We start from the raw sequence: 21640 nt of genomic DNA, 5'->3' as shown, positions 1-21640 counted from the left end.
GGTTAGGTTAGGTTAGGTTGGGTTAGGTTAGTTTAGGTTAGGTTAGGTTAGGTTAGGTTGGGTCGGGTTGGGTTAGGTTAGGTTAGGTTAGGTAAGGTTAGGTTAGGTTAGGTTAGGTTACGTTAGGTTAAGGTATGAACCATCGTAAAACCGCATTAAACAATGTCACTTAGTGAGATGCAGTGTTTTTCACCTTTACAAGTTGGGAACTGTGATATCTAATGTGAAAGCGCTTGAAACCGTCGTAATGTTGTAGAAAGCAATGTAAAGTAGCGAGTAAAACGTTTTCTAACGATAGAAGTGCGAAGGTTATGTTAGGTTGAGTTATGTTAGTTTAAGCTAGGTAGCGTCGTGAAACTACCAAAAACAACGTCATCTAACGAGATAGTGTTGTTTTATTGCGAGTACGAAACTGCGATAGGTGAAATGTTGTGAAAGCACACAAAACGGCATGAACAAGCCAAATACTGCGTGTTGTACCGTTACAAGTGCGAAACTGCTATGTTGTGACATTCTCGGTAAAGCGCATGCAAGTATCGTGAAACCTTAAAGAACGATGTCATTTAGCGAGATACAGCGTTCTGTACTGTAATAAGTTGGTGAGAAACTGTGAGGTCAAGCAAATATCGTAATTGTGAACGAAACAGTGTAATTGAGCGTCTTTAGATACAAGTGCGAATGTTAGGTTAGGTTGACATATCAACCATCGTAAAACCGCATTAAAGAATGTCACTTAGTGAGATGTAGTGTTTTTCAACATTACAAGTCGGGAACTACGATATCTAATGTGAAAGCGCATGAAACCATCGTAATCTTGTAGAAAACATTGTAAAGTTGCGAGTAAAACGTTTTCTAACGATAGAAGTGCGAAGGTTAGGTTAGGTTAGGTAAGTTTCAGCTAGGTAGCGTCGTGAAACTACCAAAAACGACGTCATCTAACGAGATAGTGTTGTTTTATAGCGAGTATTAAACTGCGATAGGTGAAATGTTGTGAAAGCACACAAAACGGCATGAACAAGCCAAATACTGCGTGTTCTACCGTTACAAGTGCGAAACTGCTATATTGTGATATTCTCGTTAAAGCGCATGCAAGCATCGTGAAACCTTAAAGAACAATGTCATTTAGCGAGATACAACGTTCTGTACTGCAATAAGCTGGTGAAAAACTGTGAGGTTATGCAAATATGGTAATTGTGAACAAAACAGTGTAATAGAGCGCTTTTAGATACAAGTGCGAATGTTAGGTTAGGTTAAGATATGAACCGTCGTAAAACCGCAATAAACAATGTCAATTAGTGAGATGCAGTGTTTTTCACCATTAAAAGTCGGGAACTGCGATATCTAATGTGAAAGCGCTTGCAACCGTCGTTAGGTTAGGTTAGGTTAGGTTAGGTTAGGTTTTGTTAGGTTAGGTTAGGTTAGGTTAGGTTAGATTAGGTTAGGTTTGGTTAGGTTTGGTTAGGTTAGCTTAGGTTAGGTTAGGTTGGGTTGGGTTGGTTTGGGTTAGGTTAGGTTAGGTTAGGTTAGGTTGGGTTAGGTTAGTTTAGGTTAGGTTAGGTTAGGTTAGGTTGGGTTGGGTTGGGTTAGGTTAGGTTAGGTTAGGTTAGGTAAGGTTAGGTAGGTTAGGTTAGGTTACGTTAGGTTAAGGTATGAACCGTCGTAAAACCGCATTAAACAATGTCACTTTGTGAGATGCAGTGTTTTTGACCTTTACAAGTTGGGAACTGCGATATCTAATGTGAAAGCGCATGAAACCGTCGTAATCTTGTAGAAAACATTGTAAAGTAGCGAATAAAACGTTTTTTAACGATAGAAGTGCGAAGGTTCGGTTAGTTTGAGCTAGGTAGCGTCGTGAAACCACCAAAAACGATGTCATCTAACGAGATAGTGTTGTTTTATTGCGAGTACGAAACTGCGATAGGTGAAATGTTGTGAAAGCACACAAAACGGCATGAACAAGCCAAATACTGCGTGTTGTACCGTTACAAGTGCGAAACTGCTATGTTGTGATATTCTCGTTAAAGCGCATGCAAGCATCGTGAAACTTAAAGAACGATGTCATTTAGCGAGATACAGCGTTCTGTACTGCAATAAGTTGGTGAAAAACTGTGAGGTTATGCAAATATCCTAATTGTGAACGAAACAGTGTAATAGAGCGTTTTTTAATACAAGTGCGAATGTTAGGTTAGGTTAAGATATGAACCGTCGTAAAACCGCATTAAACAATGTCACTTAGTGAGATGCAGTGTTTTTCACCATTACAAGTCGGGAACTGCGATATCTAATGTGAAAGCGCTTGCAAACGTCGTTAGGTTAGGTTAGGTTAGGTTAGGTTAGGTTACGTTAGGTTAGGTTAGGTTAGGTTTGGTTAGGTTAGGTTAGGTTAGGTTAGGAATGTTAGGTAAGGTTTGGTTAGGTTAGGTTAGGTTAGGTTGGGTTAGGTAAGGTTAGGTTAGGTTAAGATATGAACCGCGCTAAAACCGCATTAAACAATGTCACTTAGTGAGATGCTGTGTTTTTCACCAATACAAGTCGGGAACTGCGATATCTAATGTGAAAGCGCATCAAACCGTCGTAATCTTGTAGAAAACATTGTAAAGTAGCGAATAAAACGTTTTCTAACGATAGAAGTGCGAAGGTTCGGTTAGAGTGAGCTAGGTAGCGTCGTGAAACCACCAAAAACGATGTCATCTAACGAGATAGTGTTGTTTATTGCGAGTACGAAACTGCGATAGGTAAAATGTTGTGAAAGCACACAAAACGGCATGAACAAGCCAAATACTGCGTGTTGTACCGTTACAAGTGCGAAACTGCTATGTTGTGACATTCTCGGTAAAGCGCATGCAAGTATCGTGAAACCTTAAAGAACGATGTCATTTAGCGAGATACAGCGTTCTGTACTGTAATAAGTTGGTGAGAAACTTGGAGGTCAAGCAAATATCGTAATTGTGAACGAAACAGTGTAATTGAGCGTCTTAATATACAAGTGCGAATGTTAGGTTAGGTTGACATATCAACCGTCGTAAAACCGCATTAAACAGTCACTTAGTGAGATGTAGTGTTTTTCAAGATTACAAGTCGGGAACTACGATATCTAATGTGAAAGCGCATGAAACCGTCGTAATCTTGTAGAAAACATTGTAAAGTTGCGAGTAAAACGTTTTCTAACGATAGAAGTGCGAAGGTTAGGTTAGGTTAGGTTAGTTTAGGCTAGATAGCGTCGTGAAACTACCAAAAACGACGTCATCTAAAGAGATAGTGTTGTTTTATTGTGAGTATTAAACTGCGATAGGTGAAATGTTGTGAAAGCACACAAAACGGCATGAACAAGCCAAATACTGCGTGTTCTACCGTTACAAGTGCGAAACTGCTATATTGTGATATTCTCGTTAAAGCGCATGCAAGCATCGTGAAACCTTAAAGAACAATGTCATTCAGCGAGATACAGCGTTCTGTACTGCAATAAGTTGGTGAAAAACTGTGAGGTTATGCAAATATCGTAATTGTGAAGGAAACAGTGTAATAGAGCGTTTTTCAATACAAGTACGAATGTTAGGTTACGTTAAGATATGAACCGTCGTAAAACCGCATTAAACAATGTAACTTAGTGAGATGCAGTGTTTTTCACCATTACAAGTCGGGAACTGCGATATCTAATGTGAAAGCGCTTGCAAACGTCGTTAGGTTAGGTTAGGTTAGGTTAGGTTAGGTTAGGTTACGTTAGGTTAGGTTTGGTTAGGTTAGGTTAGGTTAGGTTATGTTAGGTTAGGTTGGGTTAGGTTAGGTTAGGTTACGTTAGGTTAAGGTATGAACCGTCGTAAAACCGCAATAAACAATGTCACTTAGTGAGATGCAGTGTTTTTCACCTTTACAAGTTGGGAACTGCGATATCTAATGTGAAAGCGCTTGAAACCGTCGTAATGTTGTAAAAAGCAATGTAAAGTAGCGAGTAAAACGTTTTCTAACGATAGAAGTGCGAAGGTTATGTTAGGTTGAGTTATGTTAGTTTAAGCTAGGTAGTTTCGTGAAACCACCAAAAACGACGTCATCTAACGAGATAGTGTTGTTTATTGCGAGTACGAAACTGCGATAGGTAAAATGTTGTGAAAGCACACAAAACGGCATGAACAAGCCAAATACTGCGTGTTGTACCGTTACAAGTGCGAAACTGCTATGTTGTGACATTCTCGGTAAAGCGCATGCAAGTATCGTGAAACCTTAAAGAACGATGTCATTTAGCGAGATACAGCGTTCTGTACTGTAATAAGTTGGTGAGAAACTGTGAGGTCAAGCAAATATCGTAATTGTGAACGAAACAGTGTAATTGAGCGTCTTTAGATACAAGTGCGAATGTTAGGTTAGGTTGACATATCAACCATCGTAAAACCGCATTAAAGAATGTCACTTAGTGAGATGTAGTGTTTTTCAACATTACAAGTCGGGAACTACGATATCTAATGTGAAAGCGCATGAAACCATCGTAATCTTGTAGAAAACATTGTAAAGTTGCGAGTAAAACGTTTTCTAACGATAGAAGTGCGAAGGTTAGGTTAGGTTAGGTAAGTTTCAGCTAGGTAGCGTCGTGAAACTACCAAAAACGACGTCATCTAACGAGATAGTGTTGTTTTATAGCGAGTATTAAACTGCGATAGGTGAAATGTTGTGAAAGCACACAAAACGGCATGAACAAGCCAAATACTGCGTGTTCTACCGTTACAAGTGCGAAACTGCTATATTGTGATATTCTCGTTAAAGCGCATGCAAGCATCGTGAAACCTTAAAGAACAATGTCATTTAGCGAGATACAACGTTCTGTACTGCAATAAGCTGGTGAAAAACTGTGAGGTTATGCAAATATGGTAATTGTGAACAAAACAGTGTAATAGAGCGCTTTTAGATACAAGTGCGAATGTTAGGTTAGGTTAAGATATGAACCGTCGTAAAACCGCAATAAACAATGTCAATTAGTGAGATGCAGTGTTTTTCACATTTAAAGGTCGGGAACTGCGATATCTAATGTGAAAGCGCTTGCAACCGTCGTTAGGTTAGGTTAGGTTAGGTTAGGTTAGGTTTTGTTAGGTTAGGTTAGGTTAGGTTAGGTTAGATTAGGTTAGGTTGGGTTGAGTTGGGTTAGGTTAGGTTAGGTTAGGTTAGGTTGGGTTAGGTTAGGTTAGGTTAGGTTAGGTTACGTTAGGTTAGGTTAGGTTACGTTAGGTTAGGTTAGGTTAGGTTACGTTAGGATAGGTTAGGTTAGGTAAGGTTAGGTTAGGTTAGGTTAGGTTGGGTTGGGTGTTGTTGGGTTGGGTTGGGTTAGGTTGGGTTAGGTTAGGTTAGGTTACGTTAGGTTAGGTTAGGTTAGGTTAGGTTACGTTAGGTTATGTTAGGTTAGGTTAGGTTACGTTAGGTTAGGTTAGGTCAGGTAAGGTTAGGTTACGTTAGAATAGGTTAGGTTAGGTTAGGTTACGTTAGGTTAGGTTAAGTTAGGTTAGGTTAGGTTTGGTTAGGTTTGGTTAGGTTAGCTTAGGTTAGGTTAGGTTGGGTTGGGTTGGTTTGGGTTAGGTTAGGTTAGGTTAGGTTAGGTTGGGTTAGGTTAGTTTAGGTTAGGTTAGGTTAGGTTAGGTTGGGTTGGGTTGGGTTAGGTTAGGTTAGGTTAGGTTAGGTAAGGTTAGGTAGGTTAGGTTAGGTTACGTTAGGTTAAGGTATGAACCGTCGTAAAACCGCATTAAACAATGTCACTTTGTGAGATGCAGTGTTTTTGACCTTTACAAGTTGGGAACTGCGATATCTAATGTGAAAGCGCATGAAACCGTCGTAATCTTGTAGAAAACATTGTAAAGTAGCGAATAAAACGTTTTTTAACGATAGAAGTGCGAAGGTTCGGTTAGTTTGAGCTAGGTAGCGTCGTGAAACCACCAAAAACGATGTCATCTAACGAGATAGTGTTGTTTTATTGCGAGTACGAAACTGCGATAGGTGAAATGTTGTGAAAGCACACAAAAAGGCATGAACAAGCCAAATACTGCGTGTTGTACCGTTACAAGTGCGAAACTGCTATGTTGTGATATTCTCGTTAAAGCGCATGCAAGCATCGTGAAACTTAAAGAACGATGTCATTTAGCGAGATACAGCGTTCTGTACTGCAATAAGTTGGTGAAAAACTGTGAGGTTATGCAAATATCCTAATTGTGAACGAAACAGTGTAATAGAGCGTTTTTTAATACAAGTGCGAATGTTAGGTTAGGTTAAGATATGAACCGTCGTAAAACCGCATTAAACAATGTCACTTAGTGAGATGCAGTGTTTTTCACCATTACAAGTCGGGAACTGCGATATCTAATGTGAAAGCGCTTGCAAACGTCGTTAGGTTAGGTTAGGTTAGGTTAGGTTAGGTTACGTTAGGTTAGGTTAGGTTAGGTTTGGTTAGGTTAGGTTAGGTTAGGTTAGGAATGTTAGGTAAGGTTTGGTTAGGTTAGGTTAGGTTAGGTTGGGTTAGGTAAGGTTAGGTTAGGTTAAGATATGAACCGCGCTAAAACCGCATTAAACAATGTCACTTAGTGAGATGCTGTGTTTTTCACCAATACAAGTCGGGAACTGCGATATCTAATGTGAAAGCGCATCAAACCGTCGTAATCTTGTAGAAAACATTGTAAAGTAGCGAATAAAACGTTTTCTAACGATAGAAGTGCGAAGGTTCGGTTAGAGTGAGCTAGGTAGCGTCGTGAAACCACCAAAAACGATGTCATCTAACGAGATAGTGTTGATTTATTGCGAGTACGAAACTGCGATAGGTAAAATATTGGGAAAGCACACAAAATGGCATGAACTAGCCAGATACTGCGTCTTGTGCCGTTACAAGTGCGAAACTGCTTTAATGTGATATTCTCGTTAAAGCGCATGCAAGTATCGTGAAACCTTAAAGAACGATGTCATTTAGCGAGATACAGCGTTCTGTACTGTAATAAGTTGGTGAGAAACTGTGAGGTCAAGCAAATATCGTAATTGTGAACGAAACAGTGTAATTGAGCGTATTTAGATACAAGTGCGAATGTTAGGTTAGGTTGAGATATCAACCGTCGTAAAACCGCATTAAACAATGTCACTTAGTGAGATGTAGTGTTTTCCAACATTGCAAGTCGGGAACTACGATATCTAATGTGAAAGCGCATGAAACCGTCGTAATCTTGTAGAAAACATTGTAAAGTTGCGAGTAAAACGTTTTCTAACGATAGAAGTGCGAAGGTTAGCTTGAGTTATGTTAGTTTAAGCTATGTAGCGTCGTGAGACCACCAAAAAGGACGTCATCTAACGAGATAGGGTTGTTTTATTGCATGTACGAAACTGCAATAGGTGAAATGTTGTGAAAGTACACAAAACGGCTTGAACAAGCCAGATACTGCGTGTTGTACCGTTACAAGTGCGAAACTGCTATAATGTGATATTCTCGTTAAAGCGCATGCAAGCATCGTGAAACCTTAAAGAACGATGTCATTTAGCGAGATACAGCGTTCTGTACTGCAATAAGTTGGTGAAAAACTGTGAGGTTATGCAAATATCATAATTGTGAACGAAACAGTGTAATAGAGCGTTTTTCAATACAAGTACGAATGTTAGGTTAGGTTAAGATATGAACCGTCGTAAAACCGCATTAAACAATGTCACTTAGTGAGATGCAGTGTTTTTCACCATTACAAGTCGGGAACTGCGATATCTAATGTGAAAGCGCTTGCAAACGTCGTTAGGTTAGGTTAGGTTAGGTTAGGTTAGGTTACGTTAGGTTAGGTTTGGTTAGGTTAGGTTAGGTTAGGTTAGGTTAGGTTAGGTTGTTAGGTTAGGTTGGGTTAGGTTAGGTTAGGTTACGTTAGGTTATGGTATGAACCGTCGTAAAACCGCATTAAACAATGTCACTTAGTGAGATGCAGTGTTTTTCACCTTTACAAGTTGGGAACTGCGATATCTAATGTGAAAGCGCTTGAAACCGTCGTAATGTTGTAGAAAGCAATGTAAAGTAGCGAGTAAAACGTTTTCTAACGATAGAAGTGCGAAGGTTATGTTAGGTTTAGTTATGTTAGTTTAAGCTACGTAGCGTCGTGAAACCACCAAAAACGACGTCATCTAACGAGATAGTGTTGTTTTATTGCGAGTACGAAACTGCGATAGGTAAAATGTTGTGAAAGCACACAAAACGGCATGAACAAGCCAAATACTGCGTGTTGTACCGTTACAAGTGCGAAACTGCTATGTTGTGACATTCTCGGTAAAGCGCATGCAAGTATCGTGAAACCTTAAAGAACGATGTCCTTTAGCGAGATACAGCGTTATGTACTGTAATAAGTTGGTGAGAAACTGTGAGGTCAAGCAAATATCGTAATTGTGAACGAAACAGTGTAATTGAGCGTCTTTAGATACAAGTGCGAATGTTAGGTTAGGTTCACATATCAACCGTCGTAAAACCGCATTAAACAATGTCACTTAGTGAGATGTAGTGTTTTTCAACATTACAAGTCGGGAACTACGATATCTAATGTGAAAGCGCATGAAACCGTCGTCTTCTTGTAGAAAACATTGTAAAGTTGCGAGTAAAACGTTTCCTAACGATAGAAGTGCGAAGGTTAGGTTAGGTTAGGTTAGTTTAAGCTAGGTAGCGTCGTGAAACTACCAAAAACGACGTCACCTAACGAGATAGTGTAGTTTTATTGCGAGTATTAAACTGCGATAGGTGAAATGTTGTGAAAGCACACAAAACGGCATGAACAAGCCAAATACTGCGTGTTCTACCGTTACAAGTGCGAAACTGCTATATTGTGATATTCTCGTTAAAGCGCATGCAAGCATCGTGAAACCTAAAGAACAATGTCATTTAGCGAGATACAACGTTCTGTACTGCAATAAGTTGGTGAAAAACTGTGAGGTTATGCAAATATGGTAATTGTGAACAAAACAGTGTAATAGAGCGTTTTTAGATACAAGTGCGAATGTTAGGTTAGGTTAAGATATGAACCGTCGTAAAACCGCATTAAAAAATGTCAATTAGTGAGATGCAGTGTTTTTCACCATTAAAAGTCGGGAACTGCGATATCTAATGTGAAAGCGCTAGCAACCGTCGTTAGGTTAGGTTAGGTTAGGTTAGGTTAGGTTAGGTTAGGTTTTGTTAGGTTAGGTTAGGTTAGGTTAGGTTAGATTAGGTTAGGTTGGGTTGAGTTGGGTTAGGTTAGGTTAGGTTAGGTTGGGTTAGGTTAGGTTAGGTTAGGTTAGGTTACGTTAGGTTAGGTTAGGTTACGTTAGGTTAGGTTAGGTTAGGTTACGTTAGGTTAGGTTAGGTTAGGTAAGGATAATTTGGTTAGGTTAGGTAAGGTTAGGTTAGGTTAGGTTAGGTTGGGTTGGGTGTTGTTGGGTTGGGTTGGGTTGGGTTAGGTTGGGTTAGGTTAGGTTAGGTTACGTTAGGTTAGGTTAGGTTAGGTTAGGTTACGTTAGGTTATGTTAGGTACGTTAGGTTAGGTTAGGTCAGGTAAGGTTAGGTTACGTTAGAATAGGTTAGGTTAGGTTAGGTTAGGTTACGTTAGGTTAGGTTAAGTTAGGTTAGGTTAGGTTTGGTTAGGTTTGGTTAGGTTTGGTTAGGTTAGCTTAGGTTAGGTTAGGTTGGGTTGGGTTAGGTTAGGTTAGGTTAGGTTGGGTTAGGTTAGTTTAGGTTAGGTTAGGTTAGGTTAGGTTGGGTTGGGTTGGGTTAGGTTAGGTTAGGTTAGGTAAGGTTAGGTTAGGTTAGGTTAGGTTAAGGTATGAACCGTCGTAAAACCGCATTAAACAATGTCACTTAGTGAGATGCAGTGTTTTTCACCTTTACAAGTTGGGAACTGCGATATCTAATGTGAAAGCGCATGAAACCGTCGTAATCTTGTAGAAAACATTTTAAAGTAGCGAATAAAACGTTTTCTAACGATAGAAGTGCGAAGGTTCGGTTAGTTGAGCTAGGTAGCGTCGTGAAACCACCAAAAACGATGTCATCTAACGAGATAGTGTTGTTTTATTGCGAGTACGAAACTGCGATAGGTGAAATAATGGGAAAGCACAGAAAATGACATGAACTAGCCAGATACTGCGTCTTGTGCCGTTACAAGTGCGAAACTGCTTTAATGTGATATTCTCGTTAAAGCGCATGCAAGTATCGTGAAACCTTAAAGAACGATGTCATTTAGCGAGATACAGCGTTCTGAACTGTAATAAGTTGGTGAGAAACTGTGAGGTCAAGCAAATATCGTAATTGTGAACGAAACAGTGTAATTGAGCGTATTTAGATACAAGTGCGAATGTTAGGTTAGGTTGAGATATCAACCGTCGTAAAACCGCATTAAACAATGTCACTTAGTGAGATGTAGTGTTTTTCAACATTACAAGTCGGGAACTACGATATCTAATGTGAAAGCGCATGAAACCGTCGTAATCTTGTAGAAAACATTGTAAAGTTGCGAGTAAAACGTTTTCTAACGATAGAAGTGCGAAGGTTAGCTTGAGTTATGTTAGTTTAAGCTATGTAGCGTCGTGAGACCACCAAAAAGGACGTCATCTAACGAGATAGTGTTGTTTTATTGCATGTACGTAACTGCAATAGGTGAAATGTTGTGAAAGTACACAAAACGGCTTGAACAAGCCAGATACTGCGTGTTGTACCGTTACAAGTGCGAAACTGCTATAATGTGATATTCTTGTTAAAGCGCATGCAAGCATCGTGAAACCTTAAAGAACGATGTCATTTAGCGAGATACAGCGTTCTGTACTGCAATAAGTTGGTGAAAAACTGTGAGGTTATGCAAATATCGTAATTGTGAACGAAACAGTGTAATAGAGCGTTTTTCCATACAAGTACGAATGTTAGGTTAGGTTAAGATATGAACCGTCGTAAAACCGCATTAAACAATGTCAATTAGTGAGATGCAGTGTTTTTCACCATTAAAAGTCGGGAACTGCGATATCTAATGTGAAAGCGCTTGCAACCGTCGTTAGGTTAGGTTAGGTTAGGTTAGGTTAGGTTTTGTTAGGTTAGGTTAGGTTAGGTTAGGTTAGGTTAGATTAGGTTAGGTTGGGTTGAGTTGGGTTAGGTTAGGTTGGGTTAGGTTAGGTTAGGTTAGGTTAGGTTAGGTTACGTTAGGTTAGGTTAGGTTAGGTTACGTTAGGTTAGGTTAGGTTAGGTTACGATAGGTTAGGTTAGGTTAGGTAAGGATAATTTGGTTAGGTTAGGTAAGGTTAGGTTAGGTTAGGTTAGGTTGGGTTGGGTGTTGTTGGGTTGGGTTGGGTTGGGTTGGGTTAGGTTGGGTTAGGTTAGGTTAGGTTACGTTAGGTTAGGTTAGGTTAGGTTACGTTAGGTTATGTTAGGTTAGGTTAGGTTACGTTAGGTTAGGTTAGGTCAGGTAAGGTTAGGTTACGTTAGAATAGGTTAGGTTAGGTTAGGTTACGTTAGGTTAGGTTAAGTTAGGTTAGGTTAGGTTTGGTTAGGTTTGGTTAGGTTAGCTTAGGTTAGGTTAGGTTGGGTTGGGTTGGGTTGGGTTAGGTTAGGTTAGGTTAGGTTGGGTTAGGTTAGTTTAGGTTAGGTTAGGTTAGGTTGGGTTGGGTTAGGTTAGGTTAGGTTAGGTAAGGTTAGGTTAGGTTAGGTTAGGTTACGTTAGGTTAAGGTATGAACCGTCGTAAAACCGCATTAAACAATGTCACTTAGTGAGATGCAGTGTTTTTCACCTTTACTGCGATACTACTGCGATACAACTGCGATAGGTAAATTGTGAAAGCACACAAAACGGCTTGAACAAGCCAAATACTGCGTGTTGTACCGTTACAAGTGCGAAACTGCTATGTTTTGACATTCTCGGTAAGCGCAAGTTGGGAACTGCGATATCTAATGTGAAAGCGCATGAAACCGTCGTAATCTTGTAGAAAACATTGTAAAGTAGCGAATAAAACGTTTTCTAACGATAGAAGTGCGAAGGTTAGGTTAGGTTAGGTTAGGTTAGTTTAGGCTAGGTAGCGTCGTGAAACTACCAAAAACGAGGTCATCTAAAGAGATAGTGTTGTTTTATTGCGAGTATTAAACTGCGATAGGTGAAATGTTGTGAAAGCACACAAAACGGCATGAACAAGCCAAATACTGCGTGTTGTACCGTTACAAGTGCGAAACTGCTATATTGTGATATTCTCGTTAAAGCGCATGCAAGCATCGTGAAACCTTAAAGAACAATGTCATTTAGCGAGATACAGCGTTCTGTACTGCAATAAGTTGGTGAAAAACTGTGAGGTTATGCAAATATCGTAATTGTGAACGAAACAGTGTAATAGAGCGTTTTTCAATACAAGTACGAATGTTAGGTTAGGTTAAGATATGAACCGTCGTAAAACCGCATTAAACAATGTCACTTAGTGAGATGCAGTGTTTTTCACCATTACAAGTCGGGAACTGCGATATCTAATGTGAAAGCGCTTGCAAACGTCGTTAGGTTAGCTTAGGTTAGGTTAGGTTAGGTTAGGTTACGTTAGGTTAGGTTTGGTTTGGTTAGGTTATGTTAGGTTAGGTTATGTTAGGTTAGGTTGGGTTAGGTTAGGTTAGGTTACGTTAGGTTAAGGTATGAACCGTCGTAAAACCGCAATAAACAATGTCACTTCGTGAGATGCAGTGTTTTTCACCTTTACAAGTTGGGAACTGCGATATCTAATGTGAAAGCGCTTGAAACCGTCGTAATGTTGTAGAAAGCAATGTAAAGTAGCGAGTAAAACGTTTTCTAACGATAGAAGTGCGAAGGTTATGTTAGGTTGAGTTATGTTAGTTTAAGCTAGGTAGCGTCGTGAAACCACCAAAAACGACGTCATCTAACGAGATAGTGTTGTTTTATTGCGAGTACGAAACTGCGATAGGTAAATTGTGAAAGCACACAAAACGGCTTGAACAAGCCAAATACTGCGTGTTGTACCGTTACAAGTGCGAAACTGCTATGTTTTGACATTCTCGGTAAAGCGCATGCAAGTATCGTGAAACCTTAAAGAACGATGTCATTTAGCGAGATACAGCGTTCTGTACTGTAATAAGCTGGTGAGAAAGTGTGAGGTCAAGCAAATATCGTAATTGTGAACGAAACAGTGTAATTGAGCGTCTTTAGTGCGAATGTTAGGTTAGGTTGACATATCAACCGTCGTAAAACCGCATTAAACAATGTCACTTAGTGAGATGTAGTGTTTTTCAACATTACAAGTCGGGAACTACGATATCTAACGTGAAAGCGCATGAAACCGTCGTAATCTTGTAGAAAACATTGTAAAGTTGCGAGTAAAACGTTTTCTAACGATAGAAGTGCGAAGGTTAGGTTAGGTTAGGTTAGTTTAAGCTAGGTAGCGTCGTGAAACTACCAAAAACGACGTCATCTAACGAGATCGTGTTGTTTTATAGCGAGTATTAAACTGCGATAGGTGAAATGTTGTGAAAGCACACAAAACGGCATGAACAAGCCAAATACTGCGTGTTCTACCGTTACAAGTGCGAAACTGCTATATTGTGATATTCTCGTTAAAGCGCATGCAAGCATCGTGAAACCTTAAAGAACAATGTCATTTAGCGAGATACAACGTTCTGTACTGCAATAAGTTGGTGAAAAACTGTGAGGTTATGCAAATATCGTAGTTGTGAACGAAACAGTGTAATAGAGCGTTTTTCCATACAAGTACGAATGTTAGGTTAGGTTAAGATATGAACCGTCGTAAAACCGCATTAAACAATGTCAATTAGTGAGATGCAGTGTTTTTCACCATTAAAAGTCGGGAACTGCGATATCTAATGTGAAAGCGCTTTCAACCGTCGTTAGGTTAGGTTAGGTTAGGTTAGGTTAGGTTTTGTTAGGTTAGGTTAGGTTAGGTTAGGTTAGGTTAGATTAGGTTAGGTTGGGTTGAGTTGGGTTAGGTTAGGTTAGGTTAGGTTAGGTTGGGTTAGGTTAGGTTAGGTTAGGTTAGGTTACGTTAGGTTAGGTTAGGTTACGTTAGGTTAGGTTAGGTTAGGTTACGTTAGGTTAGGTTAGGTTAGGTAAGGATAATTTGGTTAGGTTAGGTAAGGTTAGGTTAGGTTAGGTTGGGTTGGGTGTTGGGTTGGGTTGGGTTAGGTTGGGTTAGGTTAGGTTAGGTTACGTTAGGTTAGGTTACGTTAGGTTATGTTAGGTTAGGTTAGGTTACGTTAGGTTAGGTTAGGTCAGGTAAGGTTAGGTTACGTTAGAATAGGTTAGGTTAGGTTAGGTTACGTTAGGTTAGGTTAAGTTAGGTTAGGTTAGGTTTGGTTAGGTTTGGCTAGGTTAGCTTAGGTTAGGTTAGGTTGGGTTGGGTTGGGTTGGGTTAGGTTAGGTTAGGTTAGGTTAGGTTGGGTTAGGTTAGGTTAGGTTAGGTTAGGTTAGGTTGGGTTGGGTTGGGTTAGGTTAGGTTAGGTTAGGTTAGGTAAGGTTAGGTGAGGTTAGGTTAGGTTACGTTAGGTTAAGGTATGAACCGTCGTAAAACCGCATTAAACAATGTCACTTAGTGAGATGCAGTTTTTTTCACCTTTACAAGTTGGGAACTGTGATATCTAATGTGAAAGCGCTTGAAACCGTCGTATTGTTGTAGAAAGCAATGTAAAGTAGCGAGTAAAACGTTTTCTAACGATGGAAGTGCGAAGGTTATGTTAGGTTGAGTTATGTTAGTTTAAGCTAGGTAGCGTCGTGAAACTACCAAAAACAACGTCATCTAACGAGATAGTGTTGTTTTATTGCGAGTACGAAACTGCGATAGGTGAAATGTTGTGAAAGCACACAAAACGGCATGAACAAGCCAAATACTGCGTGTTGTACCGTTACAAGTGCGAAACTGCTATGTTGTGATATTCTCGTTAAAGCGCATGCAAGCATCGTGAAACCTTAAAGAACAATGTCATTTAGCGAGATACAGCGTTCTGTACTGCAATAAGTTGGTGAAAAACTGTGAGGTTATGCAAATATCGTAATTGTGAATGAAACAGTGTAATAGAGCGTTTTTCAATACAAGTACGAATGTTAGGTTAGGTTAAGATATGAACCGTCGTAAAACCGCATTAAACAATGTCACTTAGTGAGATGCAGTGTTTTTCACCATTACAAGTCGGGAACTGCGATATCTAATGTGAAAGCGCTTGCAAACGTCGTTAGGTTAGGTTAGGTTAGGTTAGGTTAGGTTACGTTAGGTTAGGTTTGGTTAGGTTAGGTTAGGTTAGGTTAGGTTATGTCAGGTTAGGTTGGGTTAGGTTAGGTTAGGTTACGTTAGGTTAAGGTATGAACCGTCGTAAAACCGCAATAAACAATGTCACTTCGTGAGATGCAGTGTTTTTCACCTTTACAAGTTGGGAACTGCGATATCTATTGTGAAAGCGCTTGAAACCGTCGTAATGTTGTAGAAAGCAATGTAAAGTAGCGAGTAAAACGTTTTCTAACGATAGAAGTGCGAAGGTTATGTTAGGTTGAGTTATGTTAGTTTAAGCTAGGTAGCGTCGTGAAACCACCAAAAACGACGTCATCTAACAAGATAGTGTTGTTTTATTGCGAGTACGAAACTGCGATAGGTAAAATGTGAAAGCACACAAAACGGCATGAACAAGCCAAATACTGCGTTTTGTACCGTTACAAGTGCGAAACTGCTATGTTTTGACATTCTCGGTAAAGCGCATGCAAGTATCGTGAAACCTTAAACAACGATGTCATTTAGCGAGATACAGCGTTCTGTACTGTAATAAGCTGGTGAAAAACTGTGAGGTTATGCAAATATCGTAATTGTGAACGAAACAGTGTAATAGAGCGTTTTTCAATACAAGTACGAATGTTAGGTTAGGTTAAGATATGAACCGTCGTAAAACCGCATTAAACAATGTCACTTAGTGAGATGCAGTGTTTTTCACCATTACAAGTCGGGAACTGCGATATCTAATGTGAAAGCGCTTGCAAACGTCGTTAGGTTAGGTTAGGTTAGGTTAGGTTAGGTTACGTTAGGTTAGGTTTGGTTAGGTTAGGTCAGGTTAGGTTAGGTTATGTTAGGTTAGGTTGGGTTAGGTTAGGTTAGGTTACGTTAGGTTAAGGTATGAACCGTCGTAAAACCGCAATAAACAATGTCACTTCGTGAGATGCAGTGTTTTTCACCTTTAGAAGTTGGGAACTGCGATATCTAATGTGAAAGCGCTTGAAACCGTCGTAATGTTGTAGAAAGCAATGTAAAGTAGCGAGTAAAACGTTTTCTAACGATAGAAGTGCGAAGGTTATGTTAGGTTGAGTTATGTTAGTTTAAGCTAGGTAGCGTCGTGAAACCACCAAAAACGACGTCATCTAACGAGATAGTGTTGTTTTATTGCGAGTACGAAACTGCGATAGGTAAAATGTGAAAGCACACAAAATGGCATGAACAAGCCAAATACTGCGTGTTGTACCGTTACAAGTGCGAAACTGCTATGTTTTGACATTCTCGGTAAAGCGCATGCAAGTATCGTGAAACCTTAAAGAACGATGTCATTTAGCGAGATACAGCGTTCTGTACTGTAATAAGCTGGTGAAAAACTGTGAGGTTATGCAAATATCGTAATTGTGAACGAAACAGTGTAATAGAGCGTTTTTCAATACAAGTACGAATGTTAGGTTAGGTTAAGATATGAACCGTCGTAAAACCGCATTAAACAATGTCACTTAGTGAGATGCAGTGTTTTTCACCATTACAAGTCGGGAACTGCGATATCTAATGTGAAAGCGCTTGCAAACGTCGTTAGGTTAGGTTAGGTTAGGTTAGGTTAGGTTACGTTAGGTTAGGTTTGGTTAGGTTAGGTTAGGTTAGGTTAGGTTAGGTTAGGTTATGTTAGGTTAGGTTGGGTTAGGTTAGGTTAGGTTACGTTAGGTTAAGGTATGAACCGTCGTAAAACCGCAATAAACAATGTCACTTCGTGAGATGCAGTGTTTTTCACCTTTAGAAGTTGGGAACTGCGATATCTAATGTGAAAGCGCTTGAAACCGTCGTAATGTTGTAGAAAGCAATGTAAAGTAGCGAGTAAAACGTTTTCTAACGATAGAAGTGCGAAGGTTATGTTAGGTTGAGTTATGTTAGTTTAAGCTAGGTAGCGTCGTGAAACCACCAAAAACGACGTCATCTAACGAGATAGTGTTGTTTTATTGCGAGTACGAAACTGCGATAGGTAAAATGTGAAAGCACACAAAACGGCATGAACAAGCCAAATACTGCGTGTTGTACCGTTACAAGTGCGAAACTGCTATGTTTTGATATTCTCGTTAAAGCGCATGCAAGTATCGTGAAACCTTAAAGAACGATGTCATTTAGCGAGATACAACGTTCTGTACTGCAATAAGTTGGTGAAAAACTGTGAGGTTATGCAAATATGGTAATTGTAAACAAAACAGTGTAATAGAGCGTTTTTAGATACAAGTGCGAATGTTAGGTTAGGTTAAGATATGAACCGTCGTGAAACCGCATTAAACAATGTCAATTAGTGAGATGCAGTGTTTTTCACCATTAAAAGTCGGGAACTGCGATATCTAATAAGAAAGCGCTTGCAACCGTCGTTAGGTTAGGTTAGGTTAGGTTAGGTTAGGTTAGGTTTTGTTAGGTTAGGTTAGGTTAGGTTAGGTTAGATTAGGTTAGGTTGGGTTGAGTTGGGTTAGGTTAGGTTAGGTTGGGTTAGGTTAGGTTAGGTTAGGTTAGGTTACGTTAGGTTAGGTTAGGTTACGTTAGGTTAGGTTAGGTTAGGTTACGTTAGGTTAGGTTAGGTTAGGTAAGGATAATTTGGTTAGGTTAGGTAAGGTTAGGTTAGGTTAGGTTAGGTTGGGTTGGGTGTTGTTGGGTTGGGTTGGGTTGGGTTAGGTTGGGTTAGGTTAGGTTAGGTTACGTTAGGTTAGGTTAGGTTAGGTTAGGTTACGTTAGGTTATGTTAGGTTAGGTTAGGTTAGGTTACGTTAGGTTAGGTTAGGTCAGGTAAGGTTAGGTTACGTTAGAATAGGTTAGGTTAGGTTAGGTTACGTTAGGTTAGGTTACGTTAGGTTAGGTTAAGTTAGGTTAGGTTAGGTTTGGTTAGGTTTGGTTAGGTTAGCTTAGGTTAGGTTAGGTTGGGTTGGGTTGGGTTGGGTTAGGTTAGGTTAGGTTAGGTTAGGTTGGGTTAGGTTAGTTTAGGTTAGGTTAGGTTAGGTTAGGTTGGGTTGGGTTGGGTTAGGTTAGGTTAGGTTAGGTAAGGTTAGGTGAGGTTAGGTTAGGTTACGTTAGGTTAAGGTATGAACCGTCGTAAAACCGCATTAAACAATGTCACTTAGTGAGATGCAGTGTTTTTCACCTTTACAAGTTGGGAACTGTGATATCTATTGTGAAAGCGCTTGACACCGTCGTATTGTTGTAGAAAGCAATGTAAAGTAGCGAGTAAAACGTTTTATAACGATAGAAGTGCGAAGGTTATGTTAGATTGAGTTATGTTAGTTTAAGCTAGGTAGCGTCGTGAAACTACCAAAAACAACGTCATCTAACGAGATAGTGTTGTTTTATTGCGAGTATTAAACTGCGATAGGTGAAATGTTGTGAAAGCACACAAAACGGCATGAACAAGCCAAATACTGCGTGTTCTACCGTTACAAGTGCGAAACTGCTATATTGTGATATTCTCGTTAAAGCGCATGCAAGCATCGTGAAACCTTAAAGAACAATGTCATTTAGCGAGATACAGCGTTCTGTACTGCAATAAGTTGGTGAAAAACTGTGAGGTTATGCAAATATCGTAATTGTGAACGAAACATTGTAATAGAGCGTTTTTCAATACAAGTACGAATGTTAGGTTAGGTTAAGATATGAACCGTCGTAAAACCGCATTAAACAATGTCACTTAGTGAGATGCAGTGTTTTTCACCATTACAAGTCGGGAACTGCGATATCTAATGTGAAAGCGCTTGCAAACGTCGTTAGGTTAGGTTAGGTTAGGTTAGGTTAGGTTAGGTTAGGTTACGTTAGGTTAGGTTTGGTTAGGTTAGGTTAGGTTAGGTTAGGTTATGTTAGGTTAGGTTGGGTTAGGTTAGGTTAGGTTACGTTAGGTTAAGGTATGAACCGTCGTAAAACCGCAATAAACAATGTCACTTCGTGAGATGCAGTGTTTTTCACCATTAAAAGTCGGGAACTGCGATATCTAATGTGAAAGCGCTTGCAACCGTCGTTAGGTTAGGTTAGGTTAGGTTAGGTTAGGTTAGGTTTTGTTAGGTTAGGTTAGGTTAGGTTAGGTTAGATTAGGTTAGGTTGGGTTGAGTTGGGTTAGGTTAGGTTAGCTTAGGTTGGGTTAGGTTAGGTTAGGTTAGGTTAGGTTACGTTACGTTAGGTTAGGTTAGGTTAGGTTACGTTAGGTTAGGTTAGGTTAGGTTACGATAGATTAGGTTAGGTTAGGTAAGGATAATTTGGTTAGGTTAGGTAAGGTTAGGTTAGGTTAGGTTAGGTTGGGTTGGGTGTTGTTGGGTTGGGTTGGGTTGGGTTAGGTTGGGTTAGGTTAGGTTAGGTTACGTTAGGTTAGGTTAGGTTAGGTTAGGTTACGTTAGGTTATGTTAGGTTAGGTTACGTTAGGTTAGGTTAGGTCAGGTAAGGTTAGGTTACGTTAGAATAGGTTAGGTTAGGTTAGGTTACGTTAGGTGAGGTTAAGTTAGGTTAGGTTAGGTTTGGTTAGGTTTGGTTAGGTTAGCTTAGGTTAGGTTAGGTTGGGTTGGGTTGGGTTGGGTTAGGTTAGGTTAGGTTAGGTTGGGTTAGGTTAGTTTAGGTTAGGTTAGGTTAGGTTGGGTTGGGTTAGGTTAGGTTAGGTTAGGTTAGGTTAGGTAAGGTTAGGTTAGGTTAGGTTAGGTTACGTTAGGTTAAGGTATGAACCGTCGTAAAACCGCATTAAACAATGTCACTTAGTGAGATGCAGTGTTTTTCACCTTTACTGCGATACTACTGCAATACAACTGCGATAGGTAAATTGTGAAAGCACACAAAACGGCTTGAACAAGCCAAATACTGCGTGTTGTACCGTTACAAGTGCGAAACTGCTATGTTTTGACATTCTCGGTAAGCGCAAGTTGGGAACTGCGATATCTAATGTGAAAGCGCTTGAAACCGTCGTATTGTTGTAGAAAGCAATGTAAAGTAGCGAGTAAAACGTTTTCTAACGATAGAAGTGCGAAGGTTATGTTAGGTTGAGTTATGTTAGTTTAAGCTAGGTAGCGTCGTGAAACTACCAAAAACAACGTCATCTAACGAGATAGTGTTGTTTTATTGCGAGTACAAAACTGCGATAGGTGAAATGTTGTGAAAGCACACAAAACGGCATGAACAAGCCAAATACTGCGTGTTGTACCGTTACAAGTGCGAAACTGCTATGTTGTGATATTCTCGTTAAAGCGCATGCAAGCATCGTGAAACCTTGAAGAACGATGTCATTTAGCGAGATACAGCGTTCTGTACTGCAATAAGTTGGTGAAAAACTGTGAGGTTATGCAAATAGCCTAATTGTGAACGAAACAGTGTAATAGAGCGTTTTTTAATACAAGTGCGAATGTTAGGTTAGGTTAAGATATGAACCGTCGTAAAACCGCATTAAACAATGTCACTTCGTGAGATGCAGTGTTTTTCACCTTTACAAGTTGGGAACTGCGATATCTAATGTGAAAGCGCTTGAAACCGTCGTAATGTTGTAGAAAGCAATGTAAAGTAGCGAGTAAAACGTTTTCTAACGATAGAAGTGCGAAGGTTATGTTAGGTTGAGTTATGTTAGTTTAAGCTAGGTAGCGTCGTGAAACTACCAAAAACAACGTCATCTAACGAGATAGTGTTGTTTTATTGCGAGTACGAAACTGCGATAGGTAAAATGTGAAAGCACACAAAACGGCATGAACAAGCCAAATACTGCGTTTTGTACCGTTACAAGTGCGAAACTGCTATGTTTTGACATTCTCGGTAAAGCGCATGCAAGTATCGTGAAACCTTAAACAACGATGTCATTTAGCGAGATACAGCGTTCTGTACTGTAATAAGCTGGTGAAAAACTGTGAGGTTATGCAAATATCGTAATTGTGAACGAAACAGTGTAATAGAGCGTTTTTCAATACAAGTACGAATGTTAGGTTAGGTTAAGATATGAACCGTCGTAAAACCGCATTAAACAATGTCACTTAGTGAGATGCAGTGTTTTTCACCATTACAAGTCGGGAACTGCGATATCTAATGTGAAAGCGCTTGCAAACGTCGTTAGGTTAGGTTAGGTTAGGTTAGGTTAGGTTAGGTTACGTTAGGTTAGGTTTGGTTAGGTTAGGTCAGGTTAGGTCAGGTTATGTTAGGTTAGGTTGGGTTAGGTTAGGTTAGGTTACGTTAGGTTAAGGTATGAACCGTCGTAAAACCGCAATAAACAATGTCACTTCGTGAGATGCAGTGTTTTTCACCTTTAGAAGTTGGGAACTGCGATATCTAATGTGAAAGCGCTTGAAACCGTCGTAATGTTGTAGAAAGCAATGTAAAGTAGCGAGTAAAACGTTTTCTAACGATAGAAGTGCGAAGGTTATGTTAGGTTGAGTTATGTTAGTTTAAGCTAGGTAGCGTCGTGAAACCACCAAAAACGACGTCATCTAACGAGATAGTGTTGT

This window comes from Rhipicephalus microplus, chromosome 2 (assembly GCF_043290135.1).
Source record: "Rhipicephalus microplus isolate Deutch F79 chromosome 2, USDA_Rmic, whole genome shotgun sequence".
Taxonomy (NCBI): domain Eukaryota; kingdom Metazoa; phylum Arthropoda; class Arachnida; order Ixodida; family Ixodidae; genus Rhipicephalus; species Rhipicephalus microplus.
The sequence above is the reverse complement of the archived record's forward strand: the minus strand, read 5'-3'. Positions refer to the sequence as shown.